Genomic DNA, 17,957 nt, shown 5'->3' with positions numbered 1-17,957 from the left:
CCAGGCAGCTATTGTCTTGAGCTGGTTGTTGCTTGTCCAGCTGCCGGGACAAGTGCTCAGATCTTACTCGTCGAAGGTAAGTAAAAGCAAACGCTTTCTGATCGTTAAACAAATTTTGGTTTATTCGGTTACTGCAAAATTATCCACAGAACAGTATTTGGTGGTTCGGTACTGGTTCACACGAATGCGATAATGGTTCGCTTGTAACTACTAGATGAAAATTGAAAGATGCGGAACCAGTACTTTTTGGTGGCCTTAATATCTACTTTGGTCGTAACCAGAAAAGCTTTTCTTTCACATGTGACCGAATCTTAAACTAAACATGATATTCTTCGACGAAATAAAAGATGTTTTGATTCCTGATGAGGAACCTCCCGAACTTAGACTTCCTTCTGATCGAGCTAATTATTAAATGTAAACTTAATGAAACCCAAGGTCAAGATTGGGGTGTCACCTTGACAAAAAAATTAAAATTGATCCTGATAGGAAAGTTTAAATCGGTGAAGTTCCGAAACGTTAAATTTGACTGAAATTTCTTTAAGTTGACACTGGAGATTGAATGAAAAGGTTCTTACAAAAAAATTCTAAACATTTGCAAAGTTTCAAAAAATTTAGTGAACATACAAAAATTATGAAAGCGAGAAGCGAGAAATTCGAGGCGTTCCTAAATTTTGCAATGCCGCGGTAAAAAAATATGGCGACTTAGCTTTATGACGGGTCTGTTGTCTCCTCGAATAGCGTCCTTTTGACTTGCGGTGTGACCTTGGCGATACGGTGCTCAAAATAAACGATCGCCTCTGCGAACGATGTTCTCCAAAATGGTCGCCTCTGCGAACGATCTGGCTACGAATCGCCCTGCGAACGATCTGGCTACGAATCGCCCTGCGAACGATCTGGCTACGAATCGCCCTGCGAACGATCTGGCTACGAATCGCCCTGCGAACGATCTGGCTACGAATCGCCCTGCGAACGATCTGGCTACGAATCGCCCTGCGAACGATCCCTAACGAATTGTCGTTAGTGTTGTGAAAATCGGAAGATTCGGTAATTACCTTTCAGCGAAAAAGGGGGTTCTTGGCGCTAAATCGAAGTCCTTCCGGCACTCCTTTACTCAAAAATTTTCGGTACTCTAAAGTTGCGATACGGTACTGGATCAATTCATCCAAACGGGATTGACTCTAAACTGGATCGAACCACCCCTAATACATGGTCTTAGTGAAATGAATTCAAAATTGAACGATAATTACCTCTATAGTGCGAGGGGTCACTCGACCACGAACTCTAAAAGGCGCTTCGCTGGCGTCGCTTCGACGGCTCTCGACGAAGTGTCCGACTTCCGCATTTTTAATCTCGGTACCGCAGTCCCATAAATCGCGAAAATCGTCACGCGCGCGATTCTCGACCTTATTCAGTTGTGCTATAAGGCGGGCTGCGCTTGCGTGGTACTGCGCAATCAAAAATGTGCATTTCCGGTGGTACTACACGTGCGCGTGTCATGACAGGTGGACCGTCATGGCGTCGGTTTGTTTACCTCGAAATTATACCGAGCGGGAGAATTCAGATTTTGGACGGTATTGTGTCGGTAAGTCGTGCACGTCTATCCTGATGTTAATTGCCGTAACTCGCAGGTCAAAAAAAGGACAGGAAGAAAGATGGGGTTGAAAAGAAGGAGATGACTTTCCGGCAAGTTACTAAAGAGGAAAAGGGACCCAACATTGCCGTACGGTCACCTATCGCTGAGAAGAGAAGAAGAGAAAGTGAAGAGAAAGAGAAAGTGAAAGTGGGGTTCTGAAAGATAGGTTGCAGCTCGCCAACCTAGAGGCGTGAGGCCACCTCAGCCTGACATTTGCGGGGGTAACATGTGTTCTTCCAGCCCCCCCGTGGTGGCTGGCACAAATGACTCTAAATTGAAACTTTCCGCTTCCGGAATGAGCGACGTAAAAAACTTGAAGGCAGGGTGGGCGCGTCGCGTTGCCAAATGCCGTGCGTTAACTGCTAGTTCCGGGTCTTCGAACTGCGATCTATTAGCCCCGCGAGCATAAGTAGGACCTCGTGGCCTCCTACTCCGGCCAATCGCCATTGTGGCGTTTCGTAACGCTACACTACCCCCCTCCTCAAAAAGAAAAAGGAAAAGGTAACTCAGTTGCCTTTTACTTTTTACAAAAAAACGAAGATGAAGTCTTCACAAAAAAAAACGTCAAAATTTGATCACTGGAAAAGTTTTGGTTTCGCCACGAAAATGGCTTGTCGATATCTGCGCGTATCAAACGATTGAAAACTGAATCTCAATGTCAATTAGTACTTGAGTACTGCGGTATGATGTAGGTCAAGTCCGGTTAAATGTCATAATTTGGGGTTCTTAAATAAACTTTTCCTGAACAAACTCCACGGTAAAATTTTACTGTCGTCAACATTCCAAAGGAGGACAAAAGAATTAATCGAAAAATTGAACGGTACGAAAAAGTGAAATGCAAAGCTCGCTACGGTTCTTCGGCTTCTGCCAGAGATCCTCTGAATTCTTTCAAATCTTTCATGTGCCAAACACCTAGATCTGCGCGGTTCTCATCTTCGAGAGCGTACGCGAGTTTCGATAGTTTTCTCGTTATCGTGCACAGCACGTAGCGTGGCGCTAATTTTTGCGCAAAGTCTTTCGCAGCGCTGGAAAGTACTTTGTTGCGTTTCCAAACTTTGTCGCCTACAAAAAATTCAGCGTCGCGCTTCCGAAGATTGTACGAGCGTTCGTTGCGTTCGTGCGCTTTGTGAAGGTGCTGGGTTACATCCTGCAAGATGGTCTTGAGGTGTTCTAAATTTTTCGCGTGATCTTCGCGATCAGCTGTCGTCAAGGTTTCCGGATTTTCCGCTACTTTGCCGTAAAATTCACCGGTACAGGGTACTACCCTACCAAAATTGAGAAATGCTGGACTGAATCCGGTTACTTCGTTGACCGCTGTGCGAATCGCGTACCCGATCTTTGCCACCTCGGCATCCCACTTTTTGTGAGCGCCTTTGACGTAACTTCGTATGGCAGTGCCAACTGTGCGGTTGTATCGCTCCACAGGGTTGCTCTGAGGGTGATACTTGGCTGTGAACCAGATCTTTTGAACTTTGTAGTTCTCGCAAGTCTTTACAAATTCGTTTCCGACAAACTGCTTGCCGTTGTCGACCAAAATGAATTGCGGTACACCATACACAAGAAAAATTCCGTTCTCGATACATTCTGTAACTTTTGAGCTCGTAGCTTTTCGTAACGGAAATAGTACAACGTACTTCGTGAACCAATCTACGATCACTAAGAGATACGAATATCCTTTCGTGGACGTCGGTAATGGACCAATCAAGTCAACGGAAATCATTTGCCACGGAAACTGAACCTTTTTTTCTTTTCCCATAAGCCCTGCGCGAGCGGTGTTCGGTGCTTTTTGCTCATTGCAAACCTTGCAGTTTCGAACGTAACGAATGACGGAACGACGCATTTTCGGCCAAAAGTGATTGATGGATAACCTTGAAAGTGTCTTGTAGTACCCGAAATGAGCTGATGTCGGTGCATCATGACATGATTCTAAAATTTTTGTTCTTTGATTTCGCGGTACTAAAAGCTTCCACTCCGGGACGTTGCCGGGTAGTACAATTTTGTTCGGTACGAATCGATACACGAAACCGTTCTCGACTTTCCATGATGGATTTCTTTGAGGATTGGCGATTATGTTGTCGCGAAGTCGCGTGTACGACTCGTCCAAATCATTCAAGTTCACGCCGAGAAAGCTGTCAATGTCTACCGCAGCAATTTCTGCAGGTAGTCTCGATAGTGCGTCCGGTACTACATTGAGCTTGCCCTTACGATGGACCAAATCGAATGAAAATTGATTGAGCTTGACACTCCATCGCGCTAACTTGCCTGCTGGGTCCTTCATTCGGTTTAACCAGAGCAATGAATAATGGTCCGTCACGATCGTGAAATGGGTGCCCTCAACGTAAGGTCTGAACTTTTCCAACGCGAACAAAACGGCTAAACATTCTCGTTCCGTAACGCTATAATTTCGCTCGGCTTTTGTTAGCGAACGGCTGGCGTACGCGATCACTCTCTCATCTCCGTCTAAATCTTGCGTTAAAACTGCTCCTAGACCGGTGTTTGAAGCGTCAGTTTGGATCACGAAAGGTTTCGAGAAATCAGGACTTGACAATACGGGTGCTGAAACAAGTGCATCCTTGATTTTCTGAAAAGCTTCCTGAGCTTCAGGAGTCCACTCCGTTTTCTGTCGCTTTCGCTTTCCGGTAAGTAGCGCGTTTATCGGGGACATGAGGGTCGAAAAATGAGGGATGAAACGCCTATACCAAGAACACATGCCTACGAAACGTTTGATTTCGGTACTAGTCTTCGGGACTGGATAGCTCACCATGGCCGCTACTTTGTCTGGATCGGTACCTAGACCATGTTCATCGACAATGAAACCCAAATATTTCAAACTTGAGCGGAAAAGTTGACACTTTTTCGCATTCACGGTGAGTTTCGCGTCTCGAAGACGTCGTATCACCTCCCTCAAAACTTGTACGTGTTTCTCGAATGTCGGGGCGATAATGATTAGATCGTCCAGGTAAACAAAGACGTGAGGTTCTAGTTCAGGTCCGAAAATTCTGTCCATGAGACACTGCTGCCTCTGGGCTGCGTTTGTCAGTCCGAACGGTAATACGTTAAAATGAAAAAGACCTCTGCCGGGAATCGCAAAAGCTGTCTTCGGCCTAGACTCTGAATCTAACGGGATTTGCCAAAAAGCGTTCTTGAGATCGATCGAACTGATGTACTTTGCTCCTCGCAACATACTGAGAATCCTGTCGACACGCGGTAATGGGTAACTGTCACGTTTTGTCACGGCATTGAGCCTGCGACCGTCAAAGCAAAGTCGGTATTCACCGGAAGATTTCTTTACTAACAAAATTGGAGAAGACCACGGACTGTCAGAAGGCGATATGACATTGTTCTCGAGCATGCGGTCAATTTCTTTGTTGACTTCCGCAAGCATGTACGGAGACCACCAATACGGACGTTGTTTGATCGGCAATGCTTCTCCCGTGTCGATTGTGACTGTCATTTTGTGTGTCCTCCCTAACTTTCCGTCGTTGCTCAACAAATCTAAATTTTTCCGGATGATCTCGGTGATCTCATGCCGATCCGCGCCACACTCCGTCACCGCGTCACATTCTGGTACTCTTACGATATCCGACGCTACTTCAATTTTGTGACCCGCGAAATCTATCTTGAGTCCGAATAATCTACAAAAGTCGCACCCTAATATGACGCTATGCTGAAGATCTGGCACGTAGTAGACACGAATTCGCCGTCTCGACGAGTCTAACACTGCTTCTAGTTCGATAGCTTTGGTTACCGGATGTTGTTTTCCGTCGGCAGTTCTGATGGTTTTTAGCCGAGATGGGAAAGTTTTTCCACCTGCGCGAAAATGAATTAAATCGGCTCCTTTTCCACCAACTATAGTGCAATTCGAACCGGAATCCACGAGTCCTTCAGTTTCCTTATTGTTTAGACGCAGTCTGATAAATGGCCTATTGTCATTGGTTTTGCTGACGAAAATGGAAGCGGAATTTGCCCGAGAAGGCTTGCAAAACTCTTTGACTTCGTCTAACCAAGCGTTCCACTGGGTGTCCGTACGTTTCGCGATGATCGATGCGTTTACATCGGCCTTGGGATGTTTTAGGAACGTAGCACGGCCGCAAGTCTGCCGCGTCCCTACTGCGCGTTTCCCGACGGATTACACTTTTTGCAGGTCGCCAAGGTGACGTCTGGCTCCCCACAACGGTAGCAAAACTGCTTTCTTTTCAGTCGACAGTTCATGAACGAATGATTCGGCTGTTGACAATTCCAGCACTTGAACGACCTGGAGGACGAACTCGCGGGTTCACTCCGTCTGGCTGAATTGCCTGAGGGTTCCTTCACGACGATGGCGCGTGGACTCGCTTTCGCGGGTTCGCTCGCCCGAACATATGCCAACTCTGGCTCCAACACGCAAGATGACTTGGGTGCAGCGCGATGTTTCTGCCGCAAAGCCGATAACTCCTCCACTTTTTTGCACAACTTAATCAACTCCGGTACGGTGACAACTTCGGTGATGCTAAGCTGGTTAAGGTAACATGGAAGCAAATTCCTCCGAATCGTCTTTACCTTGGTTATCTCCGCCGGTGGTCGACTAAGTCTAGCAAAAAGCGTCTCCATAACCGCAACGTAAATGGTTATCGACTCGCTTTTGCCCTGAAGCCTGCCCTTGATTTCGTCCCACAACAATTCATCGAAATCCGGTGGAAGAAATTCCTGTTTCAACAACTGAACCACTTCGTCCCAATCGCTCAATCTGCTCCGAACAGAACGATACCAAATCAGCGCTTTGCCGCTAAAGAGATCAATGGCCGCGTTAAAAAGGTCCCTGTTGGTTGCGTTTCGCGCTACCGACAGTTCCTCTACCCGTTCCAAGAACTGGTTCACCGTCATTCCATTTTCCTCCCCGTTGAAAGATACGCCCCAGGTGTGAATTGGCACTAGTTTCGGTTCCGGAGATCTCGCGTGAGGGTGCACGTAAATGGGAGTAGTCGCGACGACTGGTGGCGCTTCCACCGTAACCGGGCTCGCTTCTGCTGCCTTGTCGTGAAGATCAGCTTCGAGCAACAAACATGTCGCGTACGCCTCATTTCTATACTCCGCATCTCGCTCGCGTCTCATTCGCCGAATGCGAAATGAAAGGTGCGTTAGACGGGTCTTCAACCGTTTGAAGATCATGTCTTCCGCCGTTCCTTCAAATTCTGTCAAAATCGTGCGTATGCTCTCAAGGGTGTCCTCAATGGCCTGGACCTCGGTGTCGTGATCATACTCTGCGTCATGAAGTGACAGAAAGTATTCGTCCGGTCGACCTAGTTCTTTGGACAGAGCTCTCGCTAACAGTTTCCTCTTATCGTCCTGGTTTCGGCTAGTCGTGATGCCGCGTATACGCAATTCATACGTCAGCTCGTCAGCTAGTAAATGCTTGACCTTGAATTGTTCGTCCATTTTGACGAAGACTCACCGCGATTCCACGGGTCGGTAACGCAATAAAAACGCCGGTCAAAACACTACCAAAAAACAGCGCGCAACACGATAGTCGATTCCGAGAAAAGGTTTTTGTCGTCGAGGGTACAAGATAAGACCGCTACTCAAACAATGAATTCGCCGCTAAATTTCCGCTTCTCATTAACACACAATCAAAAAATTCAACTTTCAATAAACCTTTACCAACTCCCTTTGCTCCGATTGAAAAAAGTGACTGAGCCTCAATGAAGATGAACGATAAACGAAAATTTGTGGTTGCTCCAAAAAATCGAGCCCCACGTTGGGCGCCAAAATTTGTGTGACCAAAAGTTGGCCAGTGACAGCTCCGGGCTCCCAGGGGGTTTTTCGGGGCAGAGGGCGTGGGTTCGGATTTTTTAAAAAATGGGCGCCAGGCAGCTATTGTCTTGAGCTGGTTGTTGCTTGTCCAGCTGCCGGGACAAGTGCTCAGATCTTACTCGTCGAAGGTAAGTAAAAGCAAACGCTTTCTGATCGTTAAACAAATTTTGGTTTATTCGGTTACTGCAAAATTATCCACAGAACAGTATTTGGTGGTTCGGTACTGGTTCACACGAATGCGATAATGGTTCGCTTGTAACTACTAGATGAAAATTGAAAGATGCGGAACCAGTACTTTTTGGTGGCCTTAATATCTACTTTGGTCGTAACCAGAAAAGCTTTTCTTTCACATGTGACCGAATCTTAAACTAAACATGATATTCTTCGACGAAATAAAAGATGTTTTGATTCCTGATGAGGAACCTCCCGAACTTAGACTTCCTTCTGATCGAGCTAATTATTAAATGTAAACTTAATGAAACCCAAGGTCAAGATTGGGGTGTCACCTTGACAAAAAATTAAAATTGATCCTGATAGGAAAGTTTAAATCGGTGAAGTTCCGAAACGTTAAATTTGACTGAAATTTCTTTAAGTTGACACTGGAGATTGAATGAAAAGGTTCTTACAAAAAAATTCTAAACATTTGCAAAGTTTCAAAAAATTTAGTGAACATACAAAAATTATGAAAGCGAGAAGCGAGAAATTCGAGGCGTTCCTAAATTTTGCAATGCCGCGGTAAAAAAATATGGCGACTTAGCTTTATGACGGGTCTGTTGTCTCCTCGAATAGCGTCCTTTTGACTTGCGGTGTGACCTTGGCGATACGGTGCTCAAAATAAACGATCGCCTCTGCGAACGATGTTCTCCAAAATGGTCGCCTCTGCGAACGATCTGGCTACGAATCGCCCTGCGAACGATCTGGCTACGAATCGCCCTGCGAACGATCTGGCTACGAATCGCCCTGCGAACGATCTGGCTACGAATCGCCCTGCGAACGATCTGGCTACGAATCGCCCTGCGAACGATCCCTAACGAATTGTCGTTAGTGTTGTGAAAATCGGAAGATTCGGTAATTACCTTTCAGCGAAAAAGGGGGTTCTTGGCGCTAAATCGAAGTCCTTCCGGCACTCCTTTACTCAAAAATTTTCGGTACTCTAAAGTTGCGATACGGTACTGGATCAATTCATCCAAACGGGATTGACTCTAAACTGGATCGAACCACCCCTAATACATGGTCTTAGTGAAATGAATTCAAAATTGAACGATAATTACCTCTATAGTGCGAGGGGTCACTCGACCACGAACTCTAAAAGGCGCTTCGCTGGCGTCGCTTCGACGGCTCTCGACGAAGTGTCCGACTTCCGCATTTTTAATCTCGGTACCGCAGTCCCATAAATCGCGAAAATCGTCACGCGCGCGATTCTCGACCTTATTCAGTTGTGCTATAAGGCGGGCTGCGCTTGCGTGGTACTGCGCAATCAAAAATGTGCATTTCCGGTGGTACTACACGTGCGCGTGTCATGACAGGTGGACCGTCATGGCGTCGGTTTGTTTACCTCGAAATTATACCGAGCGGGAGAATTCAGATTTTGGACGGTATTGTGTCGGTAAGTCGTGCACGTCTATCCTGATGTTAATTGCCGTAACTCGCAGGTCAAAAAAAGGACAGGAAGAAAGATGGGGTTGAAAAGAAGGAGATGACTTTCCGGCAAGTTACTAAAGAGGAAAAGGGACCCAACATTGCCGTACGGTCACCTATCGCTGAGAAGAGAAGAAGAGAAAGTGAAGAGAAAGAGAAAGTGAAAGTGGGGTTCTGAAAGATAGGTTGCAGCTCGCCAACCTAGAGGCGTGAGGCCACCTCAGCCTGACATTTGCGGGGGTAACATGTGTTCTTCCAGCCCCCCCGTGGTGGCTGGCACAAATGACTCTAAATTGAAACTTTCCGCTTCCGGAATGAGCGACGTAAAAAACTTGAAGGCAGGGTGGGCGCGTCGCGTTGCCAAATGCCGTGCGTTAACTGCTAGTTCCGGGTCTTCGAACTGCGATCTATTAGCCCCGCGAGCATAAGTAGGACCTCGTGGCCTCCTACTCCGGCCAATCGCCATTGTGGCGTTTCGTAACGCTACAATGCAAATTACTTGCATCAGTTTTTTGAAAGGGATCAAGGTCGAAATTTACGCCTTGCGCCAAAGTTAACAAGAGTTCATTTACATCCTGGTGCTTTTGACAAAATGAAAGTAAAATTAGCAGCACAACTATTCAGTAACCAAGTGGCTACCGGCATGGAAACGGAATTGTCAACGAATTTATTGCCAGCATCGGCATTTCCAACAATAGATTTCATTTCCAATATTAACAGTTTGTTCGATATTTTAAATTCCACGGGCAACATAGACACAGACGAAAGAAATTATAAAAACATATTCAAGGGAGCCGATTACCAAATTCAACATTTACAAAAGATGTTAAATTTGTTTGCAACCGTTAAAGTAGAAGATAGATCGGGAAAAGATGTGACACAAAGAATTAAATCATTACACTGCTGGCAACTTACCATCAAAAACATGACATCGTTGCACCAGGATGTAAATGAACCTCTTATTACACGTCGATTAAATCAAGACTTTGTCGAAAATTTTTTTGGGACAGTTCGTAAACAAAGTGGGAATTGTTACAATCCCACACCTATTCAATTTAAGAGAGCATTTAAAAAATTATTTTGCATGAAATATGTATTTACAACACAACCCACAAGGGAACTGTGACAATGATTTGGCTTCTGTGCTAAGCGCTATTGAAAATATGCCGCATTTAGCTCAAACAAAAACTACCTATTGCCCAAATTGTTAACAGAGCACAACTTCCACAACAACCTTTAGAAATCGATTCGACTGATTATCGTAATATAGAAATTGGCGAACAAAATGTTCTGCGCTATATATGCGGGTACTTAATTTCCAAATGTTTAAAAAAACACACGTGTCAAATATGTCTGGATTATGCCAACGCTTGTGGTGAACTATCGGAAGATACCCTATTATGTAATTTTAGGGCATACAATACCGCCACAACTTTTGGCAATTTAAAAATGCCACATGAGCATTTTGCTTTTTATGTAGCGCAGTTGGAAAATAAATTTTCAAGTAATGCATTTAAGAACAATTCTATACAGGACAGGGTCGGTTCCAAAATTAAAGATGAGCTTTCTACAGTTGTTTTTGAACATCCATGCACTGACTTTCCATCTAACTATTTGCTAGCTTTATTTACGAGAATGCGAATTTTCTATACCTTAAAATATCATAATAAAGAGACTAATAAAAAACCTATAAAGCAACGAAGATTGATAATTTTTTCAAATTTATAATTTAACATTTAAATTATTATTATTATTACGCAAAATAGAAGCTGAGACCGAAGTCTATTTAGCTCCCAGATCAAAACGGAAAAGTAAATAACTATTTCGATTTCAATTGATCGCATCTGCTTCGTCATCGAAAGTGTGCATCAAGTTTGTTTTTAAAGATGTTGGGGTTGGATGACTATGTATAAATATTAGCTAGTACATACTTCTATGAAAAGTCAGTGTAGTCATGTTGAAAATGTTCATTACAATTTAGGTATACATTTGGAATAATTTTGCAATGTTTAACACATTTAAAAAATATATTTTCTTTAATCTTTTGGTAGATATCATTATAATTTGAATGTACAGGCCCATTCATACTAGAGTGAGTCCTATTTTAATGTGACTGACACATTTGCAAACGCACCTTGGATTTGTTGTTACAGTAGCATGACTTTCTCTTCTCTTAGATAATATGGGGGCCAATGCTGTTGGCAGTACTTTTTTTCAATTTCCATAATTATGTATAATTGTATTATGAATAGGATATTTTAATCATAATTTTCATTCATAATTGAACCACAACCTATTTCATCTGCTATCAATGTCATAGTATGTTACTTACTTTCTTTGGAGTGGGCAATATAAAAACTTGAAAACTGCCACTGTCTAACCATTGGTGATGGCAAGTTATTCTGTTCTATCTTATTGCAAGATCTGTAATAGTTCTTACTGAATCATTGAAATAGCACACTGTACTCCATCCAGAGATTTGGAATTCCATTGCTTCATTTCAATTCACATTGACTTTCCTAAAAGAACAAAAAAATAAATAAAGAATGCATTTGTTCAAGGCGGTCTTAAGTTACAGGCCTGGACACTGGCTGTGTTGCCACACTCCCTGGTAGGCCATTCCATGACCTACGGTGTTCCAAAAATTTTGAAACGAATTGGACATTTAAAATAAATTTTGACAAGTCCTTTGTCAAATTCGTCAAACTGAATTAAAAATGTCATTTATAATAAGTGTTGCGTACCAAATTGCAACTCAAATTATGCGTCTTCTTCTTCAAATTACATAGGTAGCTAAATAGGTACTTTTATTTAAGTTTCCATCAAATGAGGATCAATCAATTTGGAAAGAGATTTTAAAAATCGAAGAGTGAAGAATTCGCAAAAGTAGCCATGCTTGTGCTAAAGATTTTAGCGGAACAGTTATTTATCAATGGGGACAAAATGAAGCGACTTGTGCCAAACGCGGTTCCAATAACTTCTAATTACGAAGAAATTACACTTTGGTTAGAAATAATCAAAATTAGTAATGACGACAAAATTATTGAGGTTTTTCTCTTAATGAAAAAACAATTTCGTGTTCTTTATGAATCACTTTAATATCTTATCTTTATTCAAGGAAACCGATTACATTTTTTGTGATTTTCTGACAAGCTCAAAAACAACTTTTATTTATTGTAGAGACGCAGCTCTCAGCTATCTTTATATTTTCTAACGTAACGTATTTCATGAACAACTTCATTAAACTATATTATTTTAACACTTTCCCTAGTTAATGATAGTTGAAAAAAAAAATCATGAAATTCACTGTCGATAGTCCTTTCTTTTTCACATAAGTCCCATTTTCACACATAAAATCGCCAGGCGTGTCTTTGGTAGCGGCTTTGTCATAATATCTGCTACTTGATGTTCCGTAGAGATTTGTTGAACGCCAAGTTTTCCCTCTGTCACTTTTTCTCTGATAAAAAAATGTTTGATGGAAATGTGCTTAGTTCTGCGGTGAAACTCGGGATTCTGAGCCAGTCTCACTGCTGCAGAGTTGTCAACTTGGATAATGGGAACATCTCTGAGTTGAATGATCCCTCTAAAAAGTCTGCTTAGCCAAATTGCCTCTTTGGCTCCTTCGTTTGCTGCGATGATTTCTGCTTCAGTTGTTGAAGTTGCCACAACTGGTTGTCGTTGACTCATCCAGGAAATTGCTCCTCCAGCATACCTTACAATGACTCCAGAGGTTGAGCGACCTGTTGATGTGCATCCTCCAAAATCTGCATCGCTGTAGACGTCCAAAAAACCTTCATCCACGTTGCTCCGATAAACTATTCCCAGGTCTAAGGTCCCTGCTATGTACCTGAAGACTCTTTTGACTCTTATGACGTCCTCTCGAGTTGGATTTTCGAGTGTTCTCGAAATAAATCCCACGCTGTACGCCAGGTCTGGTCTCGTGCCAAGCATGAGATACATCAGAGCTCCAACTGCCTGCCTATAGGGAAATTTCTGTGCTTGATTATCTTTCTCTGATGTGGAAATTTCTGTGCCCTTGAGCATTGGAGTTGAAACCGGCTTGCATTCTGAAAAATTAAAACGTTCTAAGATTTTCTTTGCATATGTCTTCTGATGAATTTTAATGAACTTTTCTTCGTGTTCAATCTCAAGACCCAAAAAATAATCGGCCTTTTTCGAAACGATTTTGAATTCAGATTTCAACTCTTCAATGAAAATTTCCATTTCTCGTTGATCTGTTGCAGCTAGGAGACCATCGTCCACGTAGATCACAAGAATGAGTTTTCGACCACCTCTCTCTCGGATGTATAGACATGGGTCAGCGTCACTGGCCTTGAATCCATGTCGTTGCAGAAAATCTCCAAAACGTTTGTTCCAGCACCTAGGCGCTTGCTTAAGACCGTAGAGACTCCTCTTAAGTTGGCAAACCTTGCTGGTTCCGTCCTCATATCCTTGTGGCTGCCTCATAAATACTGTTTCTTCAAGCTCTCCATACAGAAAAGCCGTTGATACATCAAATTGTATCAGATGCATCTTCTCACTTGCTGCGATGCTGAGAATTGAACGAATTGTGCCCATCTTTGCCACTGGACTGAAAGTTTCGCTGTAATCAATGCCGTGACGCTGACTGAATCCCTTGACTACCAGTCTTCCTTTGTATTTATCGATACTGCCGTCAGGATTTTTCTTGAGTCGGAAAACCCACTTGCACGGAATCGCCTTTGCACCTGGTGGAAGATCTGTCAAAATCCAAGTTTGATTTTCTTTCAAAGAGGTTATTTCTCGATCCATGGCCCTTTTCCACTCAGCTGAGTTCTCGCTTCTCAAGGCATCTTCAAAGGTAGCAGGATCCTCAGTCACTTGATTTACAAACTCCTCTACTATCATGGTGTAATCTTCGAGATGTTTGGGCTTCTTCAGGATCGATCGATCTCTTAAAACTCTTCCGGATGTCTGTTGAGAAGTTTCTTCTTCTTCATCGATGTCTCCCAGCTCGCTCCTAGTCTCGTATTCTTCATCACCTCTTGATGCTTTCCTCAACTTCTGACTGTCTTCAGAGTTGATCGCCGACTTCCCCTCAGTGTCTATCTTCTGCTCGTCGGGTCTGTCTCCTTCTTCAACTTGATCTTCGTTCTCGATGTCTTTCATAGGTAGCTTGATCTTACTTATACAATCATTAATTCTTTCTTGGAATTGAATGTCTCTTGACAGGATAACTTTGTTGTCGTTGGGAATATAAATTCGGTAACGCTCATCTCCATCATATCCAACGAGGTAACCTTTTACTGCCTTCTTGTCCATTTTCCTTCTTCTTTCGGCTGGAATGTGGACGTAGCAGGAAGATCCAATTATACGCAGATGTTTGATTCTTGGTTTCTTTCCCATCCACAATTCATAAGGACTAACTCCATCTTTTGACGACTTTCCTGTCCTATTTAAGATGTAAATTGCTGAGGTCACTAGCTCTGCCCATATCGCATCTGGAAATTCAACTTCACTGTTCGAGTATTTGAAGGTCCTTGCCATCTCAACTATAGTGCGATTTTCGCGTTCACTGCCGCCATTCTGCTCGGGCGTGTATGGTGCTGTCAGTCTCTGCAAAATTCCGTTCTCTGATAAAATACGTTTGACCTCTTCACAGTCAAATTCTCCTCCGTTGTCACTAAGTAGCTCTTGAATGTTGTGTCCGAGTGTTTTCGCGTGTGCTAAAAACTGTTTTAACACTACTTTAACATCTGATTTTTGTTTCATCACAAAGCCATAGCGAAACTTCGTGTAACTATCTTTGAATACAACTAGAAATCGCTTTTTGCTGAATGATTCACAAAATGGTCCTACAACATCAGTTGAAAACAGTTCTCCTGGTTTCGTTGTCTTTACTCTGGTGCCAAAAGGTAATCGATGTGCTTTGCCAAAAACACAGGGCTCACAAATATCTCTTACTAGCTTCACGTCGATACCCAACTCACTCTTAAGCATCTGTCTTACGTGTTGCTTGTCTTGATGACCCCATCTCTCATGATACAACTGTAGTGTCGAATTGCTTGCTTTTGCAATACTGACCCTCTCTTCTTTCCCTGGTATGACTGGTTCGATGGCTGCCTTATACAGTGTTCCACCTTTAACACGACTTCCGCACAGCACCGTTTTTCCATTAACTTTTAAATAGCATTCAGTCGCTGTTGAAAGGAATCTACTGTTTTCATTTCTGTCTTGAGCTGCTAGAACAGAAAATAAATTTTTCGAAATCTGTGGAACAAGCCAGACATCGTTCAAAGTCATCTTCAGAGAACTAGATCCAGTAAAGGACCAGATCTGAATAGTTCCTTTCCCGATGGCCTTAAGAGCTTCTTGACCAGCTGCCTTAATGACGCAGGGGCTCTGAAACTCTTGGAACTCAATGAACAGGTCCGGACAATTTGTTACGTGCTTCGTGGCTCCATTATCAATCCACCATCCTGATGAATTCGTTTCCACTTGAAGGATATCTTCGCTGATGACATATAAAGCTATGTTTGTATCCAGGGAGTTGCTCTGTGGGGCGTTCTTCTGCGGTCGTCCGTCAGCAATCCACTTGTAACACGTTTTCACCCAATGTCCCTTCTTCTTGCAATAATTGCAGATATCATTCTCTTTCGACTTTTTCGATTTCTTCTTTTCGCTTTTCACTAGAAAGGCAGCTCCGGTAGCGCCCCCTGTGGTCTTTCTAAAGTTTCTTTCATACATGCACAATTGGGTGATTAACTCTTCAAAAGTCTTTTCTTCATTTTTCGACAATAGCATCCAACTGGATCTAAAATTTTCGAAGTCACCCGGTAGAATTTGCAAAACTTTGCAAACTAAAATTAAATCTGGAAGTGCATTCTCATTTTTGGCTTTCAATCCGTTATTTAACTCAAACCACAAATTTTTCAATTTTGCAACGTGGGTCGAAACATCCTCTCCGTTAATCCAACTGAACGCAAAAAACTCGGTACATATTTTGAACAGCTGATCTTTGGATGACGCCTCAAAATTCAACTTTAACGCTTCCCACGCTTCATGCGCTGTATCTTTATTCATTATCTTTTGATAAACTGTGTCAGTCACGGAACTAGAGATCATAGATTTTGCATAACTGTTTGCCTTACGAAAAAAATCGCTCTTCATCTTGTGCTCCTTGACAACATTGTCTTCAGCACCAACTTGCAATGGCTCAGGTTTCACTAACCTCCCATCAATGGCATCTAGAGCTCCTTCGTGATAATCCAACAAGTCACGTATTTTCCTCTTCCAAATCGGCCAATCTGTTTCACCAGCCAGGGGTTTTATGTGTTTCGCCAGCTCCATCTTCGAAATGCTGAGACTGCGAGACTCCCAAAAAACACTCTCAACGTGATTCACGAGAAAACTACAACGTGTTCCTTTCCACGCACTTTACTTTAGTCTCTGCTTTAGTGACTCGCGTGCACTGGTCCCATAACCTATTGAGGTTTTTCTCTTAATGAAAAAACAATTTCGTGTTCTTTATGAATCACTTTAATATCTTTATTCAAGGAAACCGATTACATTTTTTGTGATTTTCTGACAAGCTCAAAAACAACTTTTATTTATTGTAGAGACGCCCCTCTCAGCTATCTTTATATTTTCTAACGTAACGTATTTCATGAACAACTTCATTAAACTATATTATTTTAACAAAAATCACTGGAGAAAATCTTTTTGTTTTAAAAACGAATATTGAAATGAGACTGGGAAGCAAGTTACAAGAAATGGGATGGGATTTAGGCAATAGGGAGAACAAATTGTTATATTTAAGTTAGAAATGCCCACCTCGCGTTAGTTTATAACCAAACAGTTTCAATAGTCCGGAACACAGCAGAGTAGCAGAGCATCTGAAATTTTATCAGTAATGAGCACCGTTATTTTTCTGTCCCTAAGGTGGTTTTAAACTATATAGGCTCTGCCATTTCTATTGAAACACCACCTGTTGGATTTTTCCTAAAATTTAGCAATGTGTAACAGGTTCGGTTGGTTGTAAAACGGCTTTTAGTGAGAAATTTGAAATTTTGACATTTTCTAGTTCCTAAAATGTCAAAGCAAATTGCTGTCAAAATAAGTGTGATAAATTGATAAATCAATGATCTAACTACACATTTAGCAATTATTTATCTCGTCGACGCATCGTGCATTCTTAATATAATTTAATATAAATGTTAATAGAAATCTAAAAATTTTACGCCTGCGAATCCTACCACTACAAATGTGAGTGAGTGGTTTTTAGCGTGGTTATTGTCGTTGTTAGTGTTCCTGCTGGAAGGGAAAACCCAAGGGAAACTCAAAGAATTAGAATTTTAATCAATGAACAAGGAAATTACAAAATCAAAGGATTGGCGCCAGTTTTGGAATCTTGAAGGATTTCGCCTCTCAAGTGTGATTGGATAATTTTGTAGACAGTAATATCAGATATCTGGAAAAACAAATTGGTATTATGGGGGTATGTGGGTAATGTGGGGTAAGATTGTAAGGATTAAAAAAAAATCAGGAGTTTGAGGAACTCAAAACTCATAATTAAATGAATAGGGGAAAAATTTAAGTTAAAAAATAATTATTTTGGTTTATTTCAATGTACTTATACGTATGTATTAAGTATTTTAATAAACTACACTTGCTGAAATGCTTTTTTTTATTGAATTTTTCTTATGGTGAAACCACAGAGGATGAACGAAACTTACACGTAACCTCACTTTTCTGCTGTTAAAGTTAAATGAGTTATAATAATTAATAACGAATAAAACTGGACTCGCTGAAAGTTTAGCTGAAGAGATGAAAATCAAAGTTACCCCTCAAGGCGCATGTGCCAAGTGGCGTGTGATAAAAAGTGCGGGATTTAATTTTGATGTTATAGCTAAATGTT

General features: G+C 42.2%; 1 long non-coding RNA gene across 1 annotated transcript; it reads left to right on the top strand.

The window, feature by feature from the left end:
- Positions 1-1,450: 1,450 nt before the first annotated feature.
- LOC138129662 (uncharacterized) lies at positions 1,451-2,133 on the top strand. Its single transcript, XR_011159317.1, has 2 exons — positions 1,451-1,571; positions 1,629-2,133. It is a non-coding gene; the product is annotated as an uncharacterized lncRNA (long non-coding RNA).
- The last annotated feature ends 15,824 nt before the right edge of the window (positions 2,134-17,957 follow it).

The sequence above is a fragment of the Tenebrio molitor genome, chromosome 4 (assembly GCF_963966145.1).
Source record: "Tenebrio molitor chromosome 4, icTenMoli1.1, whole genome shotgun sequence".
Classification (NCBI taxonomy): Eukaryota; Metazoa; Arthropoda; class Insecta; order Coleoptera; family Tenebrionidae; genus Tenebrio; species Tenebrio molitor.
The sequence above is the reverse complement of the archived record's forward strand: the minus strand, read 5'-3'. Positions and strand labels throughout refer to the sequence as shown.